This window comes from Gossypium arboreum, chromosome 8 (genome assembly GCF_025698485.1).
Source record: "Gossypium arboreum isolate Shixiya-1 chromosome 8, ASM2569848v2, whole genome shotgun sequence".
Classification (NCBI taxonomy): domain Eukaryota; kingdom Viridiplantae; phylum Streptophyta; class Magnoliopsida; order Malvales; family Malvaceae; genus Gossypium; species Gossypium arboreum.
The window spans coordinates 17,989,453-17,995,287 of record NC_069077.1 but is presented as its reverse complement, the minus strand read 5'-3'; the positions used below and the strand labels follow the sequence as shown (position 1 = coordinate 17,995,287).

Below are 5,835 nucleotides of genomic sequence, written 5' to 3'. Positions count from 1 at the left end.
TTTGTGCTCTAACTCCAAGGGTAGATGACATGTTTTCCCAAGACCAACTTGTAAGGTGACATCCCTAAAGGTGTCTTGTATGTTGTTCTATAAGCCCACAAAGCATCATCCAGCCTTTTCGACCAATCTCGTCGGTTCGGGCAAACTACCTTCTCAAGTATGCCTTTGATCTCCTTATTTGCCAGTTCAGCTTGCCCATTCGTCTGTGGATGGTAAGCTGTTGTAGCCTAGTGTTTCACTCCGTGCTTGTCTAATAACCATTTCAACCACTTGTTCACAAAGTGGGACCCTTCATCACTAATGATAGCTCTTGGGGTTTCAAACCTTGTGAACACGTGTTTCTGCAAGAACTTCATTACAACCTTCGCATCGTTTGTCGGATAAGCTTCAGCCTCGACCTACTTGGACACATAGTTTATTGCTTCCAATATATACTTGTGACCAAAAGACGGAGCGAAAGGACCAAGAAAGTCAATACCCCATACATCAAACAATTCTACCTCAATGATGTTTGTTCGAGGCATCTCATTTTTGTTGGTGACATTTCTGACCCTTTGACATCAGTCACAGCTCTTTACGTACACATATGCATCCTTGAATAGGGTTGGCCAAAAGAATCCGATTTGCAATACTTTGGCCGTTGTACGAGTACCTCCGAAGTGTCCCACACTCGGAGCTGAGTGACAATGGTATGAAATCTTTTGTACTTCATCTTCTACCACGCATCTCCTAATCATCTGATCTGCACACTTTTTAAATAAATATGGCTTTTCCCAGAAATAGTACATCACATCATAAAGAAACTTTCTCCTTTGTTGATACGTCTTATCAATTGCCATCAAACCACAAGCTAAATAGTTAGCAATATCAGCAAACCAATGGGTATTATTGACATGACTTACCTTCAGTATGTGTTCATCTAGAAACATTTCCTAAATTGGCACAATAGGAGAATTCCCTTCTTGCGGCTCCAATCTGGACACGTGATCTGCTACTTGGTTTTCTACTTTCTTTCGATCTTGAATTTCTAGATTGAACTCTTGAAGTGGAAGCACCCATCGGATCAGTCTCTGTTTAGCATCTTTCTTGGCAAGTAAGTACTTAATTGTCGAGTGGTCTGTATAGATAGTCATTTTGGTGCCTACAAGATAAGATCGAAACTTGTCAAAAGCAAATACAATAGCAAGTAACTCTTCTTCTGTTATTGTATAGTTCAGTTGAGCTCCTGTAAGAGTCCGGCTTGTATAGTAGATGGGATGAAAAACTTTGTTCCTTTGTTGGCCCATGACAGCTCCTATCGCGAAGTCGTTTGCATCACACATCAATTCAAATGGCAAATCCTAGTCTGGTGTGACGATTATGGGTGTCGTAACTAATCGACTCTTCAAATCCTTGAAAGCTCTTAAGCATTTATCATCGAACTTGAATATCGTGTCCTTCTCCAATAATTTGCATAAGGGTTTAGCAATTTTGGAGAAGTCCTTGATAAATCTTTGATAGAAATCGGCGTGGCCCAAAAAGCTCCTAACACCCTTTACAAATGCTAGCAGTGGAAGCTTGTCAATAACGTCTACCTTTGCTTTATCTACTTCGATCCCATGTCTCGTTATCCGATGCCCTAGAACAATTCCTTCTCGTACCACGAAATGGCACTTCTCCCAGTTAAGTACGAGGTTCGTTTCTTCACATCACCTTAGTACCTTAGCTAGATTGGCTAAGCAATCATCATAAGTATCTCTGAATACTGAAAAGTCATCTATAAAAACTTCCAAGTACTTCTCAACCATGTTAGTAAAAATAGACATCATACATCTTTGAAATGTAGCAAGTGTATTACATAAACCAAATGGCATGCTTTTAAATGCAAATGCACCGTACCGGCAGGTGAACGTCGTCTTGTGTTGATCTTCTAATGCTACTGTAATCTAATTATACCCTGAGTATCCATCAAGAAAACAGTAATAGTCTCACCCCGCGAGTCTATCCAGTATCTAGTCCAAGAACGGCAAAGGAAAGTGATCTTTCCTAGTCTTCTTGTTCAGCTTCCAGTAATCGATGCAAATCCTCCATCCCGTAACTATTCTAGTTGGTATCAACTCGTTATTCTCGTTCTCTACGACTGTGATACCTCCCTTTTTTGGCACGCACTGGACCGGACTTACCCACGAACTGTCTGAGATGGGATAAATGATACTCACATCTAACAACTTGATAATCCCCTTTTTCACCACGTCCTTTATGATGGGGTTCAGTCTTCATTATCTATCAATCATCCCTTTTTCGCCATCTTCCAGGATAATCTTGTGCATGCATACAGATGGACTAATATCGTGAATATCGGCTATGGTCCATCCGATAGCCTTCTTAAATTATTTCAAGACTAAGATAAGTTTCTCTTCTTGCTCAATAGTCAATTCTGCTGAAACAATCACAGGCAAAGTAGAAGCGTTACCTAAATAAATGTATTTTAAATATGAAGGTAATACCTTGAGTTCTAATTTAAGTGGTTCCTCGATTAACACTTTTGGTTGGGCATACTCCCTCTTCTCTAACTCCAAAGATTCAAAATGAGATTGCGGATTAAATCCCCTTGATTAGCCTCCAGCAAAGCTAAGTACTCATCCTCCTCTTCATCATTTGGAGGTTCTGATGTCAAAATTCTTTCCAATGGATCCTCAACAGAGTTGAGTTCCTTTACCACTATTAAATCCTCTAAGTCGGGTACTGCAAAACAATCATCAACCGCGTCAGGAAATCGCATAGACTTAAAAACATTAAATGTTACCTGATTGTCCTGAACACGCATCGTAAGCTCGCCCTTTTGCACATCAATAAGGGTCCTTCCAGTTGCTAAGAAACGTCTTCCTAGGATAATTGGTACTTCTTTGTCTGCTTCAAAATCTAGAATCACAAAGTCAGTAGGAAAGATGAATTTATCTACACGTACCAATACATCCTCAATTTTTCCTTCTGGATGTGCTAAGGATTGATCTACTAGTTAAAATGTAACCGTAGTAGGTCTAACTTCACCTATCCCCAACGTTCTAAATGTTGACATAGGCATCAAGCTTATACTTGCACCCAAGTTACATAGTGCCTTACCACAATATGTTGCTCCAATATTGCAAGGTATAGTAAAACATCCAGGATCCTTTAGTTTTGGGTGTAGTTTTTCTTGAAGATATGCGTTGCATTCCTTCGTCAGAGCTACCGTCTCAAATTCTCCAAGCCTTCACTTTTTGGACAGGATATCTTTCATAAACTTGACGTAGTTCAGCATTTTTTCAAGTGCTTCTACCAACATGATGTTGATATGAAGTTGCTTGAGTACATCAAGGAACTTCTTGAATTGAATTTCCTGTTTCTGCTTCAGAAGTCTTTGAGGGTAGGGTGGTGAAGGTTTCATTACTAGAATTGGTACTGGTTGATTTGTCTTTGGTGGCAATTCTGCATCTAACACAGTTGTTAGTTGGTCAGAATTAGGTGGTCCTGAGGTTACCTTATCAGATTTTGTGGGTTCTGGTTTCGGTGAAACTGGAATTTCAGCATTCGATTAAACTTCCTTTAAGTCTTGAGTGTCAGCTGGCTCCTTTTTAGCTTCAATGGTGTTGGGCTCTACCGTCTTTCCGCTCCTCAATGTTAACGCTTTGCAATGTTCCTTCCCCGGATTTCTTGGATTCTCCGTATCATTAGGTAAAGCACCTTGTGGTCGGTTTCTGAGTTCAGTTGCAAGCTGGCCCATCTGGTTCTCCAAGTTCTTCAATATAGCTGCTTGGCTTTGAATTAAGGCATCATTCTTCACCATGTAAGCCTTCAGTAGATTCTCTAAGCTATTGGATGATTCAGCTTGAACTGGTTTCTGAATTTGTAGGGAAAAACTAGGCGGCAGGGTCAGTCTAGGTTGGGTATAGTTGTTACTGATTCCAGCCCATTGGTTACTCTAAGAAAAATTCGGGTGGTTTCGCCACGATGGGTTATAGAAGTTGGATTGCATTCCTTGCCCTCCTCGATTTTCGTTCTAGTTACCCATGTAATATACGAATTCGGGGTTTGATAGACATTCTTCGAACAAATGTCTTTCCCCAGAATAAACACAGGCTATACTCTCAAATTGGTGAGGTGGTTAAGTTAGAAAACTGTTAGACCCATTAGTGGTAAGATTCTTAAGTATTAAGGATATTGAAGATACCTGAGATGCGAGTGAAGTGAGAGCGTTCACTTCATGTATTCCAGTGACTCGTCTTCCTGACGCGGTTTGATTGGTTGGCCATTGATAATTGTTACTAGCGATCCTCTCAATGATTTCGTAAGCCTCATTCTAAGACTTAGAAAGAAGGGTACCATTAGCGGAGACGTCCACTACCATCCTCGTGTGAGCGTTGAGACCATTATAAAATGTCTCAAGTTGGATGCAATGTGGGATTCCGTGATGAGGGCATTTTCGTAATAATTCTTTATATCGTTCCCATGCCTCATACAAGGACTCATCATCCATTTGTTGGAAGGCAGTGATCTCGTTCCTCAACTTATCATTCTTGCTTGGCGGGAAATACTTCATGAGGAATCTTTCGGCTAACTCTTGCCATATGGAAATTGAGTTTGGTGGCAATGAGTTCAACCAGGCTCGAGCTCTGTCCTTAGTGAGCACGGGAACAGCTTCAATCGTAATGTATCTTCGGTACTCCGGCTAATTTAAAAGAATCGCTCACCTCCATAAACAGTCTTAAATGAAGATGAGGATCTTTAGTAGGCATTCCACTGAATTGGCCCACTGTCTGAAGCATTTGGAACATGACTAGCTTCAGCTCTAATTGTTGTGCCTCAATTTTGGGTCTCCTAATACCTGGATTAAGATCATTAAACACTGACACAGCATATTGTCTTAAGGCTCTATCCTTATCATCAGCAATAAGGATAGGATTTTAAGCAAGGTTTGCTCCATTTCCTTGATTCATATTCTTGAAATTCATTCCTTCAGTCCTTCTCTGGTTCACTTGTCTTCTTCACTGTCGAAAAGTTCGTTCTATCTCAGGGTCTACAGGGAGTAAGTCAATAATCTGGTCAATACTCATAAACACTTGTAATAATCACAAAAAAATTAAGTAAAAATTTAAACAGGAAAATAAACCAAAATGTAAAACTAAAAAATTCAAAAATAATGGTTTTTTAAAACAGTCCCCAGCAATGGTGCAAAAACTTGGAACGACAGAAAATGTGCAAGTGTACACAATCGCAACAAGTAATAAAGTGACAAGTAAATGTCGAGTTATTGTACCCACAGGGACTGTAAAAAAGAATTCTTTATGAAATTAATTGTAAAACACTTTGGTGAGGTAAAAATAATTTGGTTTTGAAAGATGTTCAAAAACTATTTAAAAACTAAGTCAATAATTAAAATAAAACAAATGAGTTCTAATGCACGATTTTAAATAAGATTTAATCAAGATAACATACTTGTTTTGGATTAATTACATTTCTTTAACTTAGAATTATTAAACTTATGTTTATACTACTACGAATAAATTCACGGCACTCGGTAATTTGCTAACTACTGCTCATACATTCTTCTTAATTTAATCAGTCTCTTGAACATTTTTCAATGTCAATCCAAGCGGTTAATTAATCTTCACAAGCATATAAAAGATTAAGTGAGGTAACAGGGTATTTCTACCTTGAAACAGTTTAATCACAAAAATCTTGCAAGTTATTCAAGGCATATGTATCGCCGAATACAATGCTAATTTAAACTTCAGCTACCTTAGAAGAATAAACATGCACTGATTAAGAATTGTGTCTATTAATTATAATTTCAGTACGATTTAATAATTAATTCAT

General features: G+C 38.8%; 1 non-coding gene across 1 annotated transcript; it reads left to right on the top strand.

Annotated features, from left to right (window-relative positions):
• Positions 1–4,421: 4,421 nt before the first annotated feature.
• Positions 4,422–4,528, top strand: LOC128279927 (small nucleolar RNA R71). Its single transcript, XR_008270112.1, has one exon. It is a non-coding gene; the product is annotated as a small nucleolar RNA R71 (small nucleolar RNA).
• Positions 4,529–5,835: the final 1,307 nt, after the last annotated feature.